At 42.9% G+C, this 23792-nt stretch overlaps 1 protein-coding gene across 1 annotated transcript in view; it reads right to left on the reverse strand.

Annotated features, from left to right (window-relative positions):
* The window catches only part of MYLK (myosin light chain kinase), a 229387-nt gene that overhangs the window by 184383 nt on the left and 21212 nt on the right, over positions 1-23792 (reverse strand). Inside the window, exon 2 of the mRNA XM_087818186.1 lies at positions 14218-14271. The gene's annotated coding sequence lies outside the window, so the exon portion shown is untranslated. The remainder of the gene's footprint in view (positions 1-14217; positions 14272-23792) is intronic.

A 23792-nucleotide genomic window follows, 5' to 3' on the forward strand; every position in this document is an offset into this window, starting at 1 on the left:
TACTGCCATGTATGTGCTTCAGCCTCACCTTGGGCATTAAGAAAGAAAGGAACACAGTTAGAGGTAATGTTACAAAATACAATTTCAACTCACTCACTACAATTTCAGCTCACCCCAGGAAGCTCAGAGGGAGGCTGGTGATCTGGAAGCTGTCAGTGGTTCTAAATTTTCCATAAGTTAATGGGAGGTGGTCTTTACCACTGTCCCTGCCACGGCCACTCATTTTCAGTTCAGGGATTCACGCACATGATGGACTCTAGCTTGTAGACGCCCATTGACTATTCAGCTAAGCTACCAGTGATTCGCATAGTTTTCTCCCTTGCATTTTATAATTGCCCTCCCTCTCCACTACAAAACTGAGAAAATCTAGGATTCAACATCTGGTATTACGTTATGACATGATTCTTTTCACAAATAAATAAAAATAAATAAGCCAATAAATCTCTTGAACTACAATGCTTTTCTCTTATTCATCTTTTTAATTGGGGGAGGGTGTTATTTTTAGGTTTATTTAAAATCAATCCTACTGTTTAAAGATTTCTTAAAATATTTTTAAGCATGACAGGGTGTCCCGAGACCTCAACATCTGGTCACAAGTTACTTGCAGAACTGTGGCACAGTTTTCTTTCTTTTGAAAAATAATTAATCTGTGATGGCTTTAATGGATATAAAATGAATAAAAACAGCTTTTATTTTAACACTGTTTTAGCAGTAAGCTTGGGCTTTATCGGGCCCCATGATCAAGGATTGCCTGGAAAAGTTTAGCAACTAGGTTCCCAGGATAACTGCAGGGGATGGGCCCTCGCCTTGCAGGCTTATTAGCAGCTTAAACTCTGCAGGGCCAGGGACCCACCCACATCCCACAACCAGCATCTCCTTGGTGTTGTAGAGGACTCTCAACTTCTTGGTCTTCCTTCCTAAAGATGGCCTCCCATCTCTTCAAAGCTCTCCCAGTGCCCCAACCAGAGGCTACTCCAATGCTTTCTTATAATCCTATGGGTCCTCTCGTTTCATAGGATCCAAACCCTATAGCAGACTCCTGACTGCCAGAAAACTCATCTCTCTCCCTATGCAGATTAAGTCCAGTGTGCCCAGCCCTTAATGGTCTTCTAGGCTGCTCCATCACAGACACTGCCCCCAGTCAGAGACGGCTAGACCTTCAGGCCCAGGTCCCTGCCCACCTAGACACAGATCAGTGGAGCCCAGTCAAGGGAAGAGGCCGTGACTGTCCTGAAGCACTGCCCATAGACTTCCTCCCCAGGCACAGGTCCCATTGGGCTCTGCTCTTTGTCAGGACCTGACCTTGCGGTGCTGAGTCAGGTGCCTTCAAGGAAAGCTGTGAGGTGCTCCTCCATCTTTCTTCAGCCACAGCAGGGGTCACATACACTTTGCAGAGGCGGAAGGTACAGAATCCAAATGCTGCCTCAATCCATGACCGTTCAAAGAGCGCATACTAACTAGCCTTTCAGTGCCTCCCTTCCTCAGGTTAGTGCTGTATTACTCACGATATTTAAGGGACTAACAGTTCCCTAAATCCAGAATCTGACACTTCTGTGTTTCCTTCCTGCTCTTCCCATCTGCCTTCTCCTCTGCCACCCAATCCTTCCTACTCAGATTTGGGACATCACTGGCCTCTTTGCCTAGAGTGGGGCTGGTCCTGCCCCTTCCTCATCAACACTGTCCCCCCAACTCCAATGATGGACAACTACAAAAGTAGCTCCTCCAAGGAAGTGTCCTTTGTGCCTCAATCTCCACATAGCACAGCTTTGCCAGTAGGCAGTTAAGTCACAGCTCTGCGTGGCTCCAAGTGCAGGCAAAAGAACACTGACATAATCCCTGGCTTCAGGGAGCTCTTGAGCAAACGGAGGAAGACCAGCCCCATGAGTACATGAGAAACCAGGGAATCATCAAGAGGACACTGTTCCCAGCTTGATAATGGACTTACATGCTCTTGGCCGCACTGGCAGTTAATCACCCCCTCCTTATGGGCAGACTCCCTTCTCTTGGTTTCTGGGATTCCACACTCTCCTCCCTTTCCTTCCTCTTCCTGGTCTCTAAATGATGGGCGTGCTCACTCCCGGGGGATCCAACCCAGTCCCATGGGTGTATGTACCACCTACAAGTTGAGGACTCCCAAACACATTTCCTGTCCCAACCTCTCCACCAACCTCCAGAATTTTACACCCAACTGCCTACTCCACATCTCCACTGGCTTATCCAACAGTCTCTTTTAATATTCTCCAGCCATAGGTGCCCCTCCTGGAGCACTTCCCCCTCAGGCAAAGGCTCCATCTCACGTCCAAATGCTCAGGCCTAGCAGTCACCCCTTGCTCCCTTGCTCCCTCTCTCACTCCACTCCACCCCATCAGCAATTCCCATTGGCTCTACCTTCAAGCTGATCTCTCCTCTCCACCTCCATGTCACCTCCATGTCACCGGCCATCCAAGCCGTCAGCCTCATGCTCTTCAACCGCCGCAAACTGCCTCCCCATTTTCACACTTCTTTCCCTACAGTCTGTTCTCCGCACAGCAGTCAGATCATGATACTCCCTGACTTAACCCTCCAATGACCGCCCATTATACACAGAATAAAATCCAAACTCCTTCCCATGGCCTACAAGGCCCTACCTCACCCAGCCCTGCCTATTGCTCCAAAGTCACCTGCTATCACACTGCGCCTCACCAGCCACTTTACCGCTTTGCTGTTCCAACCACACCAAGGGCACTCTTGCCTCAGAGCCAGTTTTCCTGCCTTGAATACAGTTCTTCTTCCAGATCTCAAGACTCTGTCCCTCACTTCGTTCTGCTCTCTGCTCACACCTCACCTCCACAGAGGCCTCCCTTGACTATCTGAAGATCCCAATCCTTCCACTCCCCAGCCCTGCTCTATTTTTCTTCACTGCACATTGAAATCAATGCCAGACAGTACTGTCTTCCTTTCTCATGAGAATGGAAATCACACAAGAGCAAGGAGTTTATGATGAACATTAATCAGATCACTGTTAACCACATTGACATGGATTACATTTTTTTCTTGGAAAGGGGACTGAATTTCTCATAGAAACAATAATATAAGAGATGGATACAATATTTATGAAGGCCCTAATGCCCAACTTTTTAAAAAATATAGTAATGCCCTCTTGTCCGAGGAGGATATGTTTCATGACCCTTATGGATGCATGACCATGGATAGTGCTGAACTCTATCTATACGATGGTTTTTCCTATACATACATAGCTTTTTACTTAGAAGAAGCATTTGATGGCTTCTCTTTGGCGTATCTGAACCACCGGCATCATTACTCTTGATCTTTGGGCCATTATTAAGTAAAATAAGGGTTATTTGAATACAAGCACTGCGATACCACAACAGCCAACCTGATAACCCAGACAGCTACTAAATGACTAAGGAGAAGAGAGTGTACACAGCATGGATACACTGGACAAAGGGATGATTCATGTTGCAGGCAGACGGAGCTGGATGGCTTGAAATTTCATCAGAATGGCACACAATTTAAAACTCATGAATTGCTTATCTCTGGAATTCCCCATTTAATATTTTCAGACCACAGTTGACCACAGGTAACTAAAACCACAGAAAGCAAAACTGTGGATATGGGGGGACTATTGTATGAGTAAACCCGTACTTAATTACAAGTTATATATGAAGCAATATAAAGCTCTCCAGAACACACATGCTTTCATTAGAAGAGAAGACTCAAGAAGCCTATGTGAATATAATTTGATGTGATCGAGTATCACATTTTATTGTTCAAAGTTATTTTATCAAAAGCAGAATGAGGCCCGGCCGGGCGTGGCTCAGCGGTTGAGCATTGACCTAGGATCCAGGCGATCGGGGTTTGATTCCTGGTCAGGGCACATGCCCGGGTTGCAGGCTTGATCGATGACTCTCTCATCATTGATGTTTCTACCTCCCTCTCTCCCTCTCCTTTCCTCTCTCTGAAATCAATAAAGATATATTTTTTAAAAAAAAAGGCAGAATGAACATCTTCATTAAGGTCATGGAATTCAGATAAGGGACTTTCCACAGGCATCTCTGGAAAAACGTGTGGAGGAGACTAAAGATCACTTGCCCTGTTGAGAAGTCTATCAAGAAATGTGTCCTGCTAAAGGTTCCTGCATCATCTGCGAGTGGTCCACCAGCTGACTCTAAGGGTCTCCAGAGAGGGGCGCCAGGTTCTAGACCAGCTCCACACTGACAGCTGCATTGCCAGGGCTTTGCTCAAGAGGCCCCGTTTCCCCTTCAAGCAGGGAAAGGAGTACTGGGTGATCGCTGCAGTCCCCTTGGCAAGTCTGACTGTCCTCTTTCCCTCATTGTAAATTTCTCAAAAGCACACGTTTGGCGACTACACAGGAGTGCGTCTTGCACAGCCCACTCCTCAGCACCAGAGGGTCTACCTTCATCCTGATTGGAGCCAACGCAACCCTGCCTTTAAATGAAGGGGCTTGCATGAACGTTCCCAATCCTCTGATCTGCCTCTGCTGCCTCACAGTGTGCCTTCAGGCTCTGCCTTTCAAGGGAACCATGCTCACATATATATAGTGTGCACTTTGATCCAGCCTCCCTTGAATCCTAGAATAAAGCCTCCCATCTCAGCTACAGGTTTTGTATTTTCTTTCAGGCAGTGACAGGACACTGCTTTTTCCCTTTATCAGCCACTTTGGAGTCCAACCTTACAGTCACTTTTTAAAATTTCCTTTAAAGTTACAGAATTTATTTTCTCAACAAAAGAGCAGAACCTACATTCTTAGTTTTGTTTTTCAAAGTAGTCCAAGAAGCTATTTTCTCACTCGAGTGATGGGACTATTGTTCAAAGCAGCTTTACAACACTGTGGGACATAATCAGTGTTATAAAATCGCAGGCCATACTTCCTTTCACTAATTCCTCTTCCTCACTTTGTTTATTTCGAACTGGGTGTGACCTTGTCAGCCTCCTTTGCCCCGAAAGTGAACAGAGTGCCCCCCCCCCATGCTGGCAGATGACCCCTGAAGCGTTGCAACTGTGAGACCCTAAGGAGAAGGGCTGAGGATGGCAGAGGGAAACCATCTTCCCCATGAGCCCAAGCTGCAGAAAGCAATGGACCCCCGTCCCTGAGTTATACATATGAAATCCAAAAAGATCATTCACATTTTTGAAAGAAAGCACCATCTTTGTTAAAGAGACTCACTCAACGTTACGCTCACACGGACTGCTCACTGAACACAGTGAAGACAACCCTGTCTGCGAAGCAGGGCTCGTGGGAAATCTTGGCCAGGCCCGGTAACAACTCAGTCCCACAATTAACACAGACTTCTACCTGTGCTCCAGCCCCGACGATTCTGCTCGCTAAAGAACCACAAAGCCAAAAGGAAAATCAAAACCAAGTAGAGTACATCAGGGCAGCCTCCTAGAGAAGCAGGAGGAGGGAGGTCTGGGCCAACTTGGAGGGACGGAGTACCAGAGTTGGCAGCGTGAACAGCTCCTAGCAGAGGCCAGGGCACCCAGCAGGCACTTAATCAACCTGGTTTCCTGCTGGCTCCAACGACAGTTCCCACCAACACCATTTCTAGGATTCTGGCCAGCTAAGCCAAGGTCAACAGGTAATGCTAGAGCGTGCTGACTTCACCCCCACCTGCCTGGGCACCTGACCAGGTGTCATCTCACCTTGGGGGCACCCAGCAAGACACACAGCAAGGCACACAGTTCTCCTCCCTGCAGCGTCCTCAGGGTGGCCTGCAGAGGAATGGTGAACAACGTAGTTAAACTCTGCTCGCTCCCCATCTCCTCATCTGTTTGTTGTGACAACTGGGCGGGGAGACAAGGAAAGAGGTTTGCCTCCTGTGGGTGCAGGAAGCTCCTAAAGTTGTTCTGGCTGCCGCAGATGCAGCCAATTTGGGAGCCACCTGGCCAGTGGCTGGTGGGAAGGAGTAGAGGAAAGCCAAACCAGGGACAGACGTGCAAAAGGAAGCGGGAGCAGCTGGGAGGAGCACGTCACTCAGGGAGGCCATGTGGAAAAGTCCCAGAGGCAACAGTTACTTTTACTGCCCAGTGTAGGGGTGATGGGTTTAGAATTTAGAACAACAGTTAAAAGGAGAACCAGAATGGGGTGCTTTCTTCCTCCACAGAGGACGGACGCTGGAGAACAGAGAAGCATGGAGCTGGGGTGAGGTCGCAGGCTCTGGCGGAGGCCCTGGCAGGGATGAGGGAAGAAGGTCATGAGTAGGTAAGTGGCCACTGGAGCCTCTGGAGGGAGCTGGCTCCTGGGAAATCCGGGGTCCAGCTCAGTGACAGGGCCAGGGGAAGGAGGGTCTGAAAGAACAGGAAGAAAATACCCACACCTGAGAGAGGACTGTCCTCAGAAGTGAGTGACCTGCTCGACTGTCCCAGAGCCCAGCTCACATCCCCTGCTCCCCCAGAACCCCCACCCAGGTAGCCCACAGGACCCAGCCCTCAGCCTGGCCCAGGCGTCTTTTCCTTCCTTCAGAAACTCCTGTTTCCCTCCATAGCAGATTTGACATACTTCTTCAGAGGGAAACAAATGCTTACAGTAAGTAGTGAATCCATTCTCTTAAAGGCACAATTACTTGTCTCTGAGCCCTCTGTGTGAGACCCTTCCAGAAGATCTATTAACTTATAAAGGTTAGTCTGTAAACCTGGAGGAAATTGAGCTCTCATGGTGGAATTTCAGCAGAGAGACAGTCGCACCACAAGGTCCTTACACATCCCTTAAATCACACAGATCTTGAAGGTGGGGACCCCAGGCCTAGTGTGGTGGTCCCCCATACCTGCAAACATACTTTGGAGAGGAAATGGAACTTGCTGGGCCATCAGAGGTAGGGTGAAATACCCACTCTGTTACAGTCCCGTGGCTAGATGTTCTTTTCTACCTGAATTGGGATCTTCAGCTGAAAGCTGACCCCAAGAGTACCAGCCCATCTGCACCTAGCTGCTCCTGGGAATCTGTGTGCTCACAGGGCCAAGTGGGAGCCGAAGCAGGATGGAGTTTCTATGCGTAATGGTTTCTGCATTTCTCATGGACTAAGCCAGTGAGACCCAGCAGAATTTCTCTTGGCCCAGCAAGCTTAGCCCATCTGCTGCCTGGGATTCTCCACCCTTGGTGAGGGCTCAGGCATGTCAGTGACTCTTAGTTCCTTGATCTAGACTCTACCTCCAGCTTGAGCACACCTGGCACCTCTTCCTCACCAGCCACCCTTCCACTTGCTGCCAGCAAGAGGGGCCTCCTCTCCTGCTGCTCCTCCCATGCCTCAGGCCCGCCACCTGTCCTGTGCCCACGCAAGAGGCCCTGGCTGCTCCACCACATCTGTTTTTTGCCTGGCTGATGAGGCCACTCCTGACTATAATCCTTTCACAACTCAACCTGTACCAAGGACTGCTTCTATACGGGCTTGAAGTTACTCACAAGAAAAGGCAAAAGCAAGCTACTGATTGTTTAAAAACCACAACTGTATAAAAACTGATAATACACGCAAAATGGTTTTCTAAGCTAATTTTGCCACCTTATCAAGCATTCCATCTATCCCCAAGGATGCAAAGCCACTTCATCAGGGCACAGGGCTCTCCATCAGTGATAATCTCCACAGAGAAAGGGCTGAATATCATGATGGACAATTCTACCCACAGAGTTTTCACAAAGAAATAGTCACCATTTTGTCACTTTTTAGTATCAACATTTAATGAAAGAAAGAAAAATAGTAAAATATTACTTGGAATTTTTGTAGGGAGCTAAAGCAATGTGGTTTGGGGGGTAGGTCTGGTTGCTTAATACAAGACACAGTGGTTCTCAGTGGAAAGTTGTGCTGTGCTCACCACCCATTCTGTGGGGAAGGTGGGGGAGGGGAAGGTGGGGAAGGAGCAGTGGGATTATTGATCGCTCTAATGACTAAGAATAGAGAAAAGGGAAGGATGTTGAATATCCTACATTAAACAGAATGCTCATTATAAAGAATTATTAGTCTAAAATGCTAATTGTGCCCCTGCTGAGAAACACTAGAAGAGGAATCAGGAACTAGCATGACTCTTCTAATGCCTGCTTTTAATACCAATTAAGTCTTCACAGGGAGTTGACAGCGGTGACCACAAGAATGTCTGTTCTGGGAAGTAGGAATGCCAGGCTTCAGATATGCCAATCCTGCTGGTAGTGACATGCATATTATCTTTTGAGGGGGGTGGAGCCTGACCGGGTACTGTTGGCTAGATAGAGAGCTGGACAATGGGGAGCTATAGGTGTGCCAGTGGAACGGAACTGACCTCGCCTGGTTTTTATTTCTTCACAGATCTAAATGAGAACACACAGCTGGGACACCCAAACTGCACATCAACACATCACAGGAGGAACTATTTTTGCCTAGAGCCGTGGTTCTCAAAATGTGCTCCCACTAGCATCACCTGGGAATATATTAGAACTACCCCAAACCTGCTGAATAGAAACTCAGAGTGGGGTCCTGCAATCTGTTTTAACATGCCCTCCAGGTAATTCTGATGTTGGCTCAAGTTTGAGAACCACTGCTCTAGATGGTTTGGGGCTAAAGATGGCCATCAGTCACAAGCTGTTTTAGAAATGCTGCCTCACCTCTGTGCAGAGTTTCTATTAGACTCTGAGAAGGAGGGGGGTGTTGCCAGCAAATGACCAGAGGTGAAGGGCCTAAAGAGGAAAGACCTAAGTGAGAAGAAATCGGAGCAAAGAGTAAGTTATCAGGGGCCAATCGAAGTCTCAAGTTTGATTAACCATCCTAGAAGGATTTTGTTTTTAATTTAACTTGTATTTCTCTTTGAAGAGCCAATACATTTACATGGTTCAAAATTCAAAGATACACAGGGATATGCAGTGAAAGGTCCTTCCACCCACCTCTGCTCCTAGGTACCCAGCTCCAACTTCCCTTCCTCAGAGACAGCTAGTTGTCACCAGTGTCTTCCAGAAATATGTTGTAAATATTCCTATATGTTTTCATCCCCACTTTATCTTAAATACAAATGATAGCATATTATATACAATGTTTCATACCTTACTTTTTCCACTTAATATATTTCTTAGGCTTCTCCATATCAGAAACATCAAAAACACCCTAGAGGACTTCTGAGTGTCTGAGAACATTCAACACTACAGGGGCATGTGCATCTTCACTGCACAGAGAAGCATCTCCTAGGCCATCATGTGATTCTTGTGGATTTCTTAGTGAATCCCCTGTAGGGAAATAGTCCTGAAATTCTCATTTTGGAGAACTCTCCATGGGCCTCTCATGAAGGTTGTTTTATAACAAAAAGCAGTATGGAGTTACCTTAAAAAAGGAACTGCCCAGTGATTCCACTTCTGGAAATATATCCGAAGAAACCCAATACACTAATTCAAAAGAATACATGCACCCCTATGTTCACTGCAGCATTATTTACAATAACCAAGACCTGGAAGCAGCCCAAATGTCCAACAGTAGATGAGTGGATAAAAAACTGTGGTACGTTTACACAAAGGAATATTACTCAGCCATAAAAAAGATGGAAATCTTACTTTTTGCAACAGCGTGGATGGACCTGGAGAGTATTATGCTAAGCGAAATAAGCCAGTTGGAGAAAGACAAATACCATATGATTTCACTTATATGTGTAATCTAATGAACAAACTAAACTAACAAATAAAATAGAAAGACTCATAGATAGAGGACAGGCTGGTAGCTGTCAGAGGGGAGGGTGGTTGGAGGGCTAGGTGAAAAGGTGAAGGGGTGAAGGGATTAAGCAAAAAACCCCCAACAACACACCTGATAGACTCCAGACAACAGTATGGTGATTACCAGAGGAAAAGGGATAGGGGATGTAATGGGTATTAGAAAAGGGGAAGTTAATAGTGAGAAAAGGAGACTTGGCTCTGGGTGGCGAACACACAATACAATATACTGATGATGTATTATAAACTGTACACTTGAAACCAATATAATTTTACTAACCAATGCCACCCCAATAAATTCAATAAAAAAACCATCTCCATGATAAACAACAAAAAATTATTTCAAAAGCTGATCATCTCACTAAATTCAGAAAAAGAATATGATAAAATCCTACAACCACTAACGATTTTTTTAAAACTCTCTTGGTAACCTCAAAATATAAACTTTATTAATTTGGCAAAGTATGTATAAAAAGTATTTAAGATAACATTATACTGAAGGTTATAATACTGAAAGTTTTCGCCTTGAATTTGGAAATAAGTTCAACACTGTTCAACACTGTACTGGAGGTCCTAGCAGTACAATAAAGAAAAATTAAAAAAAAAGAAAGAAAAAGAAATAGGATACAAATTAAAATTGTCAGGAATAAAAAAGGAGATATTACCAATGCACTACAGACATTAAAATAATAAGTAAATATTATATGTGTGTTTGTGTATATGCTAATAAATTTGGTCAATTTATATTTATTGTGATTTCTGATACAGTTGGAACTAGAGTGATGGGGGTACAGAAATGGAAGTACAGGAATGGAAGAACTGTTGATGGCCATCGTGGGTGACAATCTACCACAACAGTGTACCAGAATATACTTTATAAATGTCAGTTCTCCCTTTCAACTCCTTCCTCCAGTCTCTGCCTTGTATATTATTATACACACACACACACATATAAATTGATTCACGTTTTTTGGTGGCCCAGAATATGGTCTATCTTGGTGAATATTTCATGTGCACTTGAAAAGAATGTGTATTCTGCCTTATTGGGTATAGTGACAATTAAGTCAAGTTGGTTGACAGTGGTATTCAGCTCTTCTCTATCCTTACTTATTTTCATACACTTCTTTTATCAATTACTGAGAAAAGAGTGCTGAAATACATATACGTGTGTATGTGTGTGCATGTGTGTGTGTGTGTGTGTGTGTGTGTGGCAGGTATATGCTTCTTACAAGATGAACTTAAAGCACACGAAGAAGTGGAAAGAAGTGAACGGAAAAATATGAAAATATTTCTGGCAAAAACTAACCATAGGAGAGTTGGAATAGTAAAATTAGTATCAGACAAAATAGATTTTAATGTAATTAATCAGGAAAGAGAATTACTATAAAATGATAACACGGATGAGATAAAGGTATAGAGGATATCCCTGGCATTGGTTTTGGGAAGGAGTGTCCGGTAACTGCAACGCTCAGAACCAGGCCAATTCTGCTTAATTTAATTCAATCCCACAACTGTTTGTGTGAAAGTTCCCAAGTTTGTTACCATGGGCAACAAAGCTTTATCTAACAGACACATACAGAACCCTACATCTCATAATTACAAAATACGCAGTTTTCTTTTCAAGCATATAGGAAATATTTTCAAAAATTAACCTGCAAGGGACCATGATGTAAGTCTCAATAAATTCCAAAGGATCATATAGTAAATATTAATAGAAAAGATCATCTTTTCTGTTGGTTCCTCTGCCAACATCTCATTCCTCTGAAATTCCCCTATTCATTGCTGTACTTCTCTCTTTAGACATTGTATATGGACGTTGTATCATCCATTAATTTATTTAATACATTTTTATTAAACACTTAAATACCAGTCACTGTTCTAAGCACAGGGGATACATCAATGAAAAAGCAAAAGAGAGAAATATCCCTCCTTTTAGGAGCCTACATTCTAGCGTCACCTCTATCACTAGGCAAGTGCCTTAAGGCAGGATCATGTCTAGTACAGACTTGGTAGCTTCTATTGTGCTTCTGGGCCAGACGTCATGTTGGTTTTGGCAGGGTAGAACCTAACACTGAAGCTAGGGGGCTTGGTGGGGTTTAGAGTACGGTCTTGGGGTACTGTGGTGGGAGTAGAACATGGCTCATCAGGGAGAGACCTGGGACCAGGATGAGTGACAGAATCTAGACACCCCTCGTCCCCCCTCTACTGGCAACTCAATAGCTCAGGTCTCAGTGGTCTAAGGGTCAAAGCAGGCCCAAGTCTAGAAACCAAATTGTCAAACAGAGCTGCACAAGGCCAGACGAATGTCAAAGGAACAGGAAGATATGAAGATTAGAAAAAGCAATCAGCCAGACAAATAAAGCCACAGATTAGAAGAAACAATCATGTCCTTCTTTTTAATGGCTGAATAATATTCCTGTGTGTGTGTGTGTGTGACATCTGCTTTATCCACTCATCTATCAACCAAACTGAGGTTGTTTCCATATTTTAGCTATCACGAAAATACTGTTGTAAACATGAAAATACAGATATCTCTTTCAGATACTGATTCCATTTCCTTTGCATATATATATATACCCAGATGTGGAACTGCTAGATCATACGGCAGTTCTTGTTTTAATTTCTTGAGGATCTTCCAGACTGTTTTCCATAATGGCTGTACCAATTTATATCCCCACCAACAGCGTACAAGATTGCCTTTCCTCCATACCCTCGGCCAGCATTTGTTATCTCATCTTTTGATACTAGCCATTCTAACAGGCGTGAGGTGATATCTCAATGATTTGCATTTCCCTGATCATTAGTAATATTGGGCACCTTTTCAAATACCTGCTGGCCATTTAAAAGTCTTCTTTGAAAAAATGTTTATTCAGATCCTTTGCTCATTTTTCTTTTTTTAAGGGAGAAAGAGAGAGAGAGAGAGAAAGAGAGAAACATCTATCAGTCGCCTTCCACCCATGCCCCAACAGGGGATCCAACTAAAGCCCACGTATGTACTGACCAGGAATCGAACCATCATAGTACAAAGCTCAACCAATTAAGCCACTCCAGCCAGGCCCTTGGGTCATTTTTAAATCAGATTATTTGTTTGTTTTTGCGTGTTTTTTTAAAAACTATTGAGTTGCATGAGTTCCTTAGATATCTTAGTTATTAATCCTTTATTAGAGACATGGTTTAGAAACATTTTCTCCCATTCTGTAGGTTGCCTTTTCACTTTGTTGCTGGTTCCCTTTGCTGTGCAAAAGCTTTTTGATTGGATGTAGTCCCACTTGTTTATTTTTGCTTTTGTTGCCTGAGTTTTCGGTGTCATATCTAAAAAATCATTGCCAAGACCTATATCAAGAAGACTTTTTCCTGTTTTCTTCCAGTAGTTTTACAATTTCAGGTCTTATGTTTAAATCTTTAACCCATTTTGATTTGACTTTTGTGTATACTATAAGGGTCCAATTTCATTCTTTTGCATGTGGATATCCAATTTTCTCACCATTTATTGAAGAGACTCTCTTCCCCCCATTGTGAATTCTTGGATCCCTGGTCAAAGATTACTTGATTGTATATGTGTGGGTGTATTTCTGGGTTCTCTAATCTGTTCCATTTATCTGTCTGTCTGTTTTTATGCCTGTACCATATTGTTTTGATTACTATAGCTTTGTAATACAGTTTGAATTCAGGAGCTGTGATGCCTCCAGATTTGTTCTTTCTCATGATTGCTTTGGCTATTCTGGGTCTTCTTTGGTTCCACAGAAATTTTAGAATTGTTTTTCTATTTCTGTGAAAAATGCCATTGGAATTTTGATAGAAATTGCACTGAATCTGTAGATGACTTTAAGTAGTATAAACACTTAAACAATATTAATTTTTCCAATCCATATCTTTCCATTTACTTGTGTCTTCTTCAGTTTCTTTTATCAATGTCTTACAGATTTCAGTGTACATGTCTTTTACTCCTTGGTTAAATTTATTCCTAAGTATTATATTCTGTTTGATGCTATTATAAATGTAATTGTTTCCTTAATTTCTTTTTTACATAGTTCATTGTTCATGCCTCCAACTTCTGACACAAGTTTTAATGAAGACTAGGTTCCTTCTACAGGGAGTCACCCCTTTCCAAAAGCCACATCAATCCAGAGAGAAAAACCCAAACAAAAGCCCCACAGCAAGAGACAGGAAGGAAGGGAAACTATTCAAATTCACTGCCCCCTCTCCTCCTAGCACACAATAGCTGAGTCCTCTACTGGAGCCCCAAAAGAATCCCTCCGACCTGGTGTTTTCTGGTTTTTAAGCCTCTGTTTGATCATAATCACTATGGTGACAAGTCTAGGATGCTCTGCTCTAAGTGAGGGGGCTTATCCCTTCAAATATGCTTCTTGAGTTACCAACAAAGGAATTCATTGAACCTCAACTAATCTCACATTCTCCTGGGAGACCTCTCTCAAAAGGCACTTTCCCCCTCTGCCCCCACAAACTTCCCTGGTTTACATTCTGTTCAGCCAACAATCACATTCATATAGTGATTTACAGTTTACTTTTACCCGTATCACCTCAATTAAGCCTTGAGGAGTCCTCTTCAGTCACACAAGCCTCTTCCACACCACCTAAACAGAGACAAATTGAGAACCTTGGTTTTAAGGAGGCATCCACAGGAAGGCTAGTTAGCACGGGCCCTACAGCAGGGTTGGGACAGAGGAACGAGGGGTGGGAGGAAAGGGGAGTCAACCTACGTGGCTTTTTCTTTTCCAGAGGGAAGAATCCACAGAGGCTCATAGCCCTGGCAGGCCTGATGCCCCACCCCCCACCCCGAAAGCTCTTCTCAGCCTGTTCCAGGCTGTCCTGTCTTGGCCCATGCTCTGCATCTTTCCCAGCCCCAGCTGTTCCGAGAGCAGCAGTCAGCTCTGGGGAACTTCTCCTCCCTGCCTTCAGAAGGGTCTTCCTTCATCCTGAGTTCTTAGAGTCAGCCCTGGCTTCCTGCAACATAGTTATAAAGGGAAACTCTCCATTGTTTTTCTCTATGACAACACTACTCTGGTCATCAAATGTGTGTAGGCTTTCCTCACACCAAGTAATTCTCAGACCCCAGCTAGGTGTTCTGCAATTCAACTCAATTCTGATACTATCCACTTGGAGTCAGTGTCAGATCCCACATGACTGCCCAACTTCAGACGCCAATCAGAAGTTCAGGTTGTCACTTGTGTTTCTGACTAACCAGCTATAAATCAGAGGTTCCCACAACCCCCTCCTTGGGTTTAATCATTTGTTAGATTAATAGTTTATTACATCGGATACTAAAGAACACAAATGAACATCAAATGAAGCGATACACAGGATGAAGTCCGGAAATATCTCAACCACAGAAGCCCAGAGTGCACCACCCTCCCGGCACATGGATACATTCTTGCTTACCAGCCCAGAAGCTCTCCAAACACTGTCCTTTTGGGTGTTTGTGGAGGCTTCATTACATAGGCATTACCGATTACATCACTGGCCATTAGTCAGTAAGTCAGTCCCTAGCTCCTGTCCCCTCCCAAGAGGTAAAGAGGTGATACTGAAAGTTCCAACCCTCTAATAACCTGGTTGGTTCCCCTGGTAGCCAGCCCTCATCCTGTGGCTATCTAGGGACTTTCCAAAGTTCACCTGATTCTTATAAACTCGGATGTGGCTGAAAGAGGCTCGTTATAAATGACCAAAAACACCCATTTCACCTTTATGCTTATTAGTTTTATGGCCTTGGGGAAGTCATTTAATCTTTCTAAGCCTGTTACCTCATCTGTAAGATGGGAGCAATGACATCTATCCAGAGGGTTAGGATAAGGATTGAGGGCGAAGATGCATTCTACAGCTCTGGTTCCCTCCCCACCCCAGCTCACTCTGCTCGGGTGGTAGGCAGTCTCTAATCCTAAGAAGATTCATAACAAAGAGACAAAAAGATGGACCAACCTCACCTTGACCTCTACAGTTACAGTGTTTCTGTCACCTAAACCATTTCTGGGTAATATATAACTGTCTGGTTTTCAAAACAAACAAGTGAGGCTATTCAGAAGACAATGAGGTGAGAAAAAAGATCATCCAAGGAGGTAAAACTTCTGGGTTCCAGTCTTCATTGTTCACTGAGTCCCGAAGCCTCTCTGGCCACCAGGTGTTTCTTTTGAAATAACTTCCCTGCCTTACCTCCTTGTGGAAAGGGATTAGGCAGGATGCTCTGTTAGGGTCCCTTCCCACTCTAAGATCTTTGAGTACCAAACAACCCCTGAAATTAGAATAAATCAGATTCTGCAGACACTAATCTTGCCCTCTAAGAGTGTTCTGAAGCAGGGCAGATAGATGTGCAGGACATAACCAGACCAGAAGCAGTAAACCCAAACAGGACTGACCACAAGGACCTGTCAGAAGTGAATCCACGCAAGGACAGAGGTCAGGGTAGACAGTGGGGAGGGTGGAGATGGGGGAGAGCTAAGAGGGGCATTTTAAAATATAAAATCCAACCCCCCATTTTTTTAAACCTTCAACCGAGGATATGTTTATTGATTTGAAAGAGAGAGAAAGGGGGAGAAGGAGAGAGGGAGGAAGGGAGAGGGAGAGAGAGAGAGAGAGAGAGAAACATTGATCAGCTACCTCCCTTATGAGCCTGACTGGGATTGAACTAGCAACCTAGGTATGTGCGCTGACCAGGAACAGAACCCACAACCTTTCCGGTGCACAGGATGGTGCTCCAACCAACTGAGCCACCTGGCCGGGGCTTACCCCTCACTTTTTAAAATAAATGGCTATTTTGGAAATAACTTTAGATTTTTAGAAAAGTTGCTAAGATGATACACAGAGTTCCTTTATCCAATTTCCCCTAATGTCAGCATCTTACATTACCATGGCACATTTGTCAAAACTAAGAAACCAACATCGGCAGATTACTATTTACTAAATTCCAGATTTTATTTGGATTTCACCAGTTTTTCCACTAATGTCCTTTTCATGTTCCAGGATCCAAGCCAGGACACCTCATTACATTTAGGATAAAACAACTTTTAATGGTGAAAGATTTCTAAACTAGAGACAAACAGACCTTTGTTTAAAAGAATATCAGACACACCGGAGGCTCTTTGTGACGCCTCTCTTCCCACTGTTATGTCCTTTCCTTCCCCCCCTAGAGATAACCACCATCATAATCTCACGGTTTACCATCCCTGAGCATGTCTGCGTGGTCTCCTAAAAGGACAATTTAAGCATAAACGCTATATACAGGGTCGGCAAACACAGGTTTACAGTTGTTCTTATGGAAAATAATACAATTAATAAAATTAATAAATGATAACACAAAAATAAACTCTGTCTCATGTACTCACAACTGTAAACCTATGTTTGCCCCACCCTGTAGTATTGTTTCCCAAGCTTTAAATTTATATAAATACTTTTTTTCATATCCTTCCATAATTTGCTTCTTTCATTCAACATTGTTTTTGTGATTTATCTGTTAAGAATAATGTTCTATTTTAATGCTATTCATAATATGTATAGTGTTTCTTTCTATGAGCACAGCACTATTATCCATTCTCCTGCTGATGGACATTTAGGCTGTTTCCTATTTTTTGCTGCAATAAACATTTTAATGCAAGTCTGCTGAGGTACACAAGAAAGGCTCTCCACCTAGGAATGGAATTTCGGGTTAAAAGGTGTAACCAGCCCAGCCGCCTGAGCATCGGCCTAGGATCCAGGCGATCGGGGTTCGATTCCCGGTCAGGGCACAGGCCCGGGTTGCGGGCTGCAGCCGATCAATGACTCTCTCATCATTGATGTTTCTCTCTCTCTTTCCCCCTCTCCCTTCCTCTCTCTGAAATCAATAAAGACATATTAAAAACAAAACAAAAACATAATTTAAAAAAAAGGTGTAACCAAATTGTTTCCTAAAGCTGTTGCGCTGATCTACACTTCTCTCGGTGGTAAATGACTCTGCTGCTCCACATCCTCAGCCGCACTTGTAAGCCTATTATTTTATAAGTAAATGGGGAGAACTGGCATCTTCATAATGAGTCTTCCAGGTCATGAACATAGCCTTTTTCTCCATTTATTTGTTTGTTTGTTTTTTCTTTCAATAATTGTAATTTTCTCCAGTATTCTTATATATGTTTTAGTGAGGAGAACTTCTAGGTATCTTGATACTGAAAATGGGATCCTTTATCTATTAATTTTTCTAATTAGTTATTATTGGTGAATGGGATTTTGATATACTGATTTAGTATCTAGGGAAATTTGCAAGCTCTTTATAGTCTCCACTTAAAAACTCCAAGAAAATCAAATTGCATGCAAATAAGGACAGCTTCGTCTTTCTTTCCAATATTCACACCATTTTTTTTTTGGTCTTTTTGCGTCACCTAGAACCTCCTGTTCAATGCTGAATATAAAAGATGAGAGAGGACATCTTTATCTTTCTTATGACTGTACTGACTGAAAGGGAGCCTAAAATCTTAGTGTTAAGAATAGTTTCTGCTGTAATATTTTGATAGATGCCCTTTATCAAATTAAGGAAATTCCCTTTTGTTCTTAGTTTCCTGAGAAGTTTGTTTTAATCATGAATGAGTACTAAATTCTGACAAATGCCTTTTCTGTATCTTATAGACTATAGGTATTATTAATCTGTTAATACGGTTTGTTACATTAATATATTTTATGATATTGGATCATCTTAATTCCTTGCATAAACTCTACTTAGTCAGAATGCAAATATTTCAAATAGATTTGCAAACATCTCATAAGCATCTATGTTTATAAATGAGACTGGTCTATAATTTTAATTTCTTGTATTTTGCTCATCTGCTTGGAGCATTTAGACTATATTATCACTGTAAAAGTAGATAGCTTTTCCTCATTTTCTATTCCGTTAAACAGTTTGTACAATATTATCTTAGAAGTTGAACATAGTACAGGTGTAAATCACCTAAGCCTGGTACTTTCTTTGAGAGAAAGTCTTTTGGTTATCAGTTTAATTTCTTAAATGATTGTTGTTTTATTGAAGTTTTCTGTTTATTTTGAAGTAGTTATGGCAAATTATATTTGCCTAGAAAACTCCATGCCTTTCCCCAATCCAAATTTTGGCATAACCTTTTTCAGAGTACAGTCTTATGATTTTTATTACCTATTTCATACATTTAGCTGTATTTCCCTTTCTTTAAAAATATTATTTATGGCTTTTTGAGAAAAAAGTCTTACTAGGAATTTATTTTATTATAATTTTTTAATCTTCCAAATTGTTTTCTATTTCATTTCATTTGTCTCCCTATTTTTGTTTCCTTCCTTCTACTTTTCTAAAGGCTTATTTTGTTCTATTTCTAACTTCTTGACATGGACACATATAGACAACAGCAGTTGTCAACACAATGTTTCCTCTCCCTTTGTTCCTTACTAATGTAACCCCTATTTGATCTGGGAAGGCAATGTGCCAAGCTAAGTAACAAACTATACTTCCCAGGCTGTCTTGCAGCTAGGAACTACCATGTGATTCATTTCTTACCAATGACATAAGTGGAAGTTACTGGGTAGGGCTTCCAGGAAAGCTCTACATAAAATAGCAGACTCGGCTGGAACATGCCTCTTTCACAATCTGTCCTTTCCTCCATCGTGCTTGGACTATGGATACGAAGCTGGAGGTAAAGGAGTCACCTTGCAGCGAGGAAGCTGCAAGCACGCATTTGAAAGCTAAGTGTAGATAAAAGGAAAATTAGAAGAGCCTTGGATCTTTTCTTTTTAAATCCTCACCTGAGGATATTTTTTTCCATTGTTTTTCAGAGAGAATGGGGGAGAGAGAGAAAGAGAGAGAGAGAGAAGCATCGATGTGAGAGAGAAACATCCCGAATGGGATGCACAGCCAGGGCTCGTGCCTACAAGCGAGGTATGTGCCCTCGGCCGGAATCGAACCTAGGACCCTGCAGTCCTCAGGCCGATGCTCTAACCACTGAGCAAAGCTAACCAGCGTGAAGAGTCTGGGATCTTGATGGCATAATGGAGTCTCCACATCTGGCCTGGACTGTCTCCCTCTAAAATTCTGATTATGTGACAGATGTTAAACCTCTAGCTCCTTTAAGCCATGGTCTTTTAGATTCTCTTTTATACATAGCCAAATACAATTTAACATAACACAATACTCAACATATTTTAAATTTTTAATTAACACATTTAAGGCCATAAATTTTGCTCAAAGAATAGCTTTATTGATTCTACTAGGAGATCAACTGTGCTGGCCCAGACCAGAAAGACCACTTGGCCAACCCAAAGAATTGTAATATAAATAAAAACAGCTCTGGTTTAAGTCTCTAAATTTGGGGTGCTTTTTATGCAGAAAAGCTAACTAATAGAGGTATTGGTTTTGTGGTAGGCAGTTAACAGACATGAGCAGAGCAAGGACTATGGGCCAGGTATGGAAGGTCACCAGGGTGAAAAGTCCTGGGTGCCTAGCAAATGACAACTGCAGAGTGGGACCTCATCCCCAGGGTGACTTTCCTCCCCAGCATGTTGCTGGTCATGCAGTTTGGACCCCCTGACCTTTCCTCCCTAGGGATAGCATCTAGGCCTCAGTGGTATTTCAGCTCCAGGCCCAGAAAGCAGCAAAACCAGACAAGCAACGCACTGTCACAACTGACCTCAGGACCAGCTGCATTGAATAATGACCCCCCTGACGTGGTGCTGACCAATCAGTGGAGACCCCGACCCTGAAAGGACATAACTGGAAAGCTGATGAATATTATATTAAGACCTTCCCCTGGGACCTTCCATAATATTTCACCCTTAAAACCCTTAGGACAGAGGACCAAGTGCGCTCTTCCTCCCAGTAGCACACTCACACCTTTCTCCTCTCCCTCCCCGTCCCCCTAGGAGCATCATTTTTACTTTCCTCACTTCTAAGCTCCAAGGGCTCTTCCTTTGCCTCTATAACTTGTTTCCTAAGCCCATCTCTTCTACAAATTATTTCTTCTACCCCTGTGATTTTATAAATAAATGTTCTCTTATAGTTTGAGTCTTGGCTCTGAATTCTTTCCTAGCCAGAACCCAAGCACTGAGGTTGCTGAACACAGGTCCCATCTGATCCCACTGGTCTAACACCTGGCGGCGTTCTTGCCGCCCCCAACAGTTTCAAGAGCGGGGGTTAGCCATACCAAAAACCTAAAATATGTGGTGTTGGCTTGGGATTAGGACAGTGGCTAGAAAAAGCATTCAGGAAACAGCTTGGAAAGGCTGGGAAAATGGAATGAGAACTGCTACGGCAGGCTTGGAGAACAATGACTTGTGCTATGTAGGGATAGAACGACTGGTAAAACTGAAGCCTGAAGTAACCTGAGAGAGAGAAAAAGATGAACCCAATGAAGTTTCAGTTACAGCTAAGTAGCTCTCCAGACAGAATATGGAGAGTGTTAGTTGGGTGCTCTCAACTGCACATGATAAAGTGTGTCCAGACAACAATGAGCTAAAGAGGGAAATGTCCAGTTTGCAACCAGAACTGAGACAAAATGCAGAAGGCCAGGGCCTGCTGTGTCGTTTCCAAACTGTCTCTCATTTCCAGCCTCCCCATATTTGATAATCTTTGAGTAAAAGAGTCTCAAAGTAAAAGGAGGCTTTCAGACAAAGGGCGAGCCAAGGGTATGACCATGTGTTAAGACCCCTGAAGGATTTACGGAAGCGCCTAGTATACCTTTTTAGCTGGACAAAAAGGAATCTTAAGAGCATGACAGAGCCCTAATCCAAAATCACAGTGACTAAATCTAGAGAGAAAAACAATTGTGGGTGTGGCTTTTGTTCAATGAGGTGGACAATAACCTGTTACATAGAAATTGTGAAATGTTTTAAAGAAAACTATACTAGCAAAAGCACCACCAACTTGGACTAGAGGGACAGAGATTGATTAAACTGCAGAAAGGTCTCTGAGCTCTCAACTATCAGTGGGCAGGGGCCAGATGAGAAAACTATTGGACTGTTAATGTGGGTCATTTCTTATGGAAATAAAGGAAAGACTTCTGGGGGGAGGGGATGACCAAGAAACTAGAGAACGGAATAAAGAGCCTTGAAGAACATGGACTGGAAGGACACTCCTAGGACGCAGAACTGAACCCTAACGAAGGGCTATTTTTTGCTCTGGAGTAGGGTGACCGGGCTACACTTACCCAGGGGGTATTTTAGACCTGTAACTGCTATGAATCTCTGTTCTCCCCTTCTTTGAAGTGGAGAGTCTATTCATATAAACTGCCCCTGTCTCACCATTGCATGTCTGTTGTGTAGGGAGCAGATGTCATTTTTAATTCACAGGTCTCTTGATTTAGAGCCTTACCCAAGGAGCTACATCTGAGGAGCGTTGGTCACATCCTGACCTTGCGGTCACAGGCTTCCAGCCCGATGCTGTACACAGGATGAAACCGAGAGCCTGAGATGAAGATCAGCAAATTTTGCACGTGGGAGAAATGTGAATAATATGTGGCCAAGGAGCAGGCGATGGTAGATTTTAAAAACAGTCCCACACATTCTTTTCCTCCTTCCAAGGGGTGGAGTCTATCTCTCCACTCCGTGAATCTGGGCTTGGCCATGCGACTTGCTTTGGCTATTGGGACATTAGTAAATGTAACACAAGCAGAAGCTTGAAAAGTATTTGCACGGCGAGGCTTGCTCTCTGGCTGCATTTGGAAACCTGGACTACCACGGGAACAGCCCCAGCAGACAATCTGGAAGGTGAGAGACAATTTGGAAGAGAACTGCGGCATCCCAGCAGGCAGGCAATCAACTTCCAGACACACATAAGTGAAACTATCCTAGATCGTCTAGTTAGCCACCAGCCAGTCACAGCCCAGTCAAGATCAGCTGAGCTGGCCCAGATTTTAAAAACTGCACAGCCAACCCAAAGATTTGAGAGCTAAATAAGATAATGCTTGTTACATGCCATTAAGTTTTGCAGTAGTTTATTATGCAGCAAAATTCAGCTGATAAAATTATAATTTTTTTCTTACAAAATCAGTTATCATCTTCCTGACCCTTAATATTTTTCTCCATAAAGAGCCTGCCTCATCTTGTTATCATTGCCTTGTTTTCATTTTAATCATGTTTTTTAAACCACACACTTAACTTTTTTTGCATAGTTAACAATAAAATGAATGTAAATATAAATGTAGGGTGTCCCAAAAAATGTATACACACACATTGAATAATTATAAAGGCAGTGTTTATTAAAATAGATTACAATTGCAAAATTGAGCTATCAGCTGTTAAAGTATATATACGTTTTGGGGGACACCCTGTATATTTTACCAATTACTGTGTTCACTGTTGTTTCTTATATTGTGCACCTTTTCTCAGTTTAATTTTTTATTTCTAAAGTGTATTTTTTAATAGTTGTTTTAGTGAGAGTCTGTGAATTTATATTGTTGGTCTTTGTTCTGCCCTCATTTGCACAGGATAGTTTTCTAGGTATAGTAGTCTAGGCTCAACGCTTAGAAGTTGTTACTCCTATGTCTTCTTACCCCTCCGGGCTGCTAAACCATCTATCAGTCTATCATTCATTTATACATATTTTTAACTTTGATTTTTAGTTGGTTGTTATGGACAGAATGTTTGTGTCTACCACCCCCCACCCCCCCAATTAATATGTTGGAGCCTCAACCCCCAATGCGACTGTGTTTGGAGTTTAGGACTTTATAGAGGTAACTGGGGCTAAATGAAGTTATGAGTGGGGCCTTGATCAGATAGGATCAGTGTTCTTTTAAGAAGAGACAGGAAAGAGCTTGCACTCTGTCTCCCCACCCTGTGAGGACACTGTGAGAAGGCAGCCCCGTGCAAGCCAGGAGAGAGCTATCTGGAACTTCCCAGCCCCCAAAACTGTGAGAAATAAGTGTCTCTTGTTTAAGCCACTCAGTCAACAGTATTTTGTTATGACAGCCCAAGCGGACTCACACATTGGTCTTTGTTTCCCCCACTGATACGCTGCAATCTCACTACAATGTGTCTAACTGTGGGTTACCTTTTACTTAGCCTTCATTGTATCCTAATGCACTTCTGATCGAAGAACTCACATTGTTATTCAACTCTGGAAAAGTGTGTGCCATTTATTTAACTATTGCTTCTCTTTCATCCCCTCTCTTCTCCCTGTAACTTTCAT

This window comes from Miniopterus natalensis, chromosome 6 (assembly GCF_054644295.1).
Source record: "Miniopterus natalensis isolate mMinNat1 chromosome 6, mMinNat1.hap1, whole genome shotgun sequence".
NCBI lineage: Eukaryota > Metazoa > Chordata > Mammalia > Chiroptera > Miniopteridae > Miniopterus > Miniopterus natalensis.